This window comes from Bison bison, unplaced genomic scaffold (genome assembly GCF_000754665.1).
Source record: "Bison bison bison isolate TAMUID 2011002044 unplaced genomic scaffold, Bison_UMD1.0 scf7180017864461, whole genome shotgun sequence".
Taxonomy (NCBI): Eukaryota; Metazoa; Chordata; class Mammalia; order Artiodactyla; family Bovidae; genus Bison; species Bison bison.
In genome coordinates, this window is record NW_011495023.1 from 10,289,127 (window position 1) to 10,291,789 (window position 2,663).

Here is a 2,663-nt window from a genome sequence, read left to right on the forward strand (position 1 = left end):
TAAGGCAGGATGTTAATAATAAAATTGTGCAAGGGGCTATGTGGGAACTCTATTCTTTCCACTCAATTTTTCTGTAATCCTAAAGTTACTCTAAAAAATAAGTATTTTCTTAAAAAATGAAAAAACCTTTGAACTATATATGATTAATATGAATACACATATATTGTGTACATCATACAATCAAGATTCTGGTAAAAACTGCCTAACAATTTCATCTGACCCATAATGAACACTCTGTTGGAATTGGTTTTAATGAGGTATCAGATTCATTATGCTATCATTAGTTCAATGGAAGAAAGCTGACATAACAGCCAGTTGCAGCATTAAGTGTAACAGGAATCAAGTATATGAACCAATATTCAAATGTTTCCATGAAAGAAGGAAAGGTACCAAAACTGCTTTGGTATGAAGGGCAAAAAGTAGAAATAATTTTATATCCTCTTTGGTATCTTTTGACTTCCAGAGTTTGTCATTTTAAAAATTATTGAAGGAACATTATGTTCTCATTGTGAAGATACTAGTCATCACTGAATACCATAGGTGTTCTTCTTTTCTAGCCAAATAATTACAAAGATATGAAGTATAATACAAAAAAAAATACTGGCTCAGGAACTCTCACTGTTTATGTAGCAATTTTGTCCTTTATATGGATCCATAATCACGGGTAACATGTATTCCACATACATAAAGTATATATTGTAGTTAACTCAGCAAAACCAAGGGAGCAACGTGTTGAATGTTCTTCTGAATTAATTAAAACCAGCAAGGCTAGAGAGTTTATTAGCTTCTCTTGTAAAACATCAGTAGAGATGGAGAACATACCCTATTGCTTAAAGTAACCTCTAGATAGTTTGAAAAGCAACAGACATTTATTTGGGCAACAGAGACAATATTCTATTAGGAAAACTAGAGGTTGGGGTTCCTCTTTCTCAGAGGGGTCATTCATCTCTCAGTAGAGTGTTACATCTGAGGAAGGATAATATTTTTTTCAGTAAAGAGTTTTGTCCAGATAGCTGGACAAATCCAAGTTTGGGATAAGACTCGAGAGTATTCTGTACCATGAAGCATGAGACATGAAGGCATATGTAAACAGATGCCTACAGGCAGGTGACAGGGGTGCTATGGAAACTGGCCGTTACTCCTAGATCTGATTTTGAATAGCACTGCTTTCTGCTGGGCCTATCATCTGGCATGTTAACCCCCAGAAACATACTCTAAGATACTCTGCTTCTAAAATCTCTAGAGAACTCAATAAACCTACACTTGAAGCCCTGATATGTCCCCTTGGCTTGGGTCACAAACCTAAAGGTAGTGCTGAAACCTCCACACCATCACCTCAGGCTGAACTCACCATGTCTACACTGTGTAAACCAAATTCTGCCTCTATAATTCTGCTGGTCTCCCAGCTATTGCTAATGTGGTGATCATCCTCTCTTCTTCCTGCCAAAGACAACCTTCCTTTGGTTAGTTACCAAAGCAGGTAAATTTCCTTCATAACATATTTCCCATTCTTCTCTTCCCTTCAGCTCTCAAAGTCTGAGACTCTCACGATCTCCTATGGAGCTTCTTTGCCTCCAGTTTCTGGTATATCCAATTCCTGAGCACCTATCTTTGTTAGCTTAATCATCCTAAGCATTGCTTGATAAAGTAGTAAGAATAAAAGTTAATACACATTTAATGCTCACTTACATGTGCTGGGCACACTGCATATTTTTAAATTTTTGTCATGAATTCCCTGTGAAATAACTATGACTGTTCTTGTTTTGTAGGTGGGTAAGTTGGCACTCAGAGAGGTTAACTAATTTAGCCAAGGCTGCATAGTTAGTATGTGGCAGTTAAAAATCACACCGTCTTAACTCCAGAGCCTAAGCACTTAGCCACACCTTCCCCAATCTAGCTCTTGGACCTTCCTCCCTGACCTGCTCAAACATGGTCCTTTTAACACTTACAGAATAAAGTTCTTGACTTGGTATTTATCATCTGCCACACACTTTGATTTACCAACTTTAAAAAAAAATGTTTTGACCTCACCTACTCTTTCACCTCTTTAGCAAAATTGGTGCCCCCTAGTCACCTTATGTTCAGAGAAGGCGATGGCACCCCACTCCAGTACTCTCGCCTGGAAAACTCCATGGATGGAAAGCCTGGTGGGCTGCAGTCCATGGGGTTGCTAAGAGTCGGACACAACTGAGCAACTTCACTTTCACTTTCATCCATTGGAGAAGGAAATGGCAACCCACTCCAGTGTTCTTGCCTGGAGAATGCCAGGGACGGGGGAGCCTGGTGGGCTGCCGTCTATGGGGTCGCAAAGAGTCGGACACAACTGAAGCGACTTGGCAGCAGCAGTAGCAGCAGTCACCTTATGTAATTTGTCTTTTATGCATAGATCACATCTCCCAAATTAGACGTCTTTGCCCACCCTTGCCCAAAAGAAGCATTAAGTGATTATGACTAATAGATCAGATCAGATCAGTCGCTCAGTCGTGTCTGACTCTTTGCAACCCCATGAATCGCAGCATGCCAGGCCTCCCTATCTATCACCAACTCCCGGAGTTCACTCAGACTCACGTCCATCGAGTCAGTGATGCCATCCAGCCATCTCATCCTCTGTCGTCCCCTTCTCCTCCTACCCCCAATCCCTCCCAGCATCAGTCTTTTCCAAT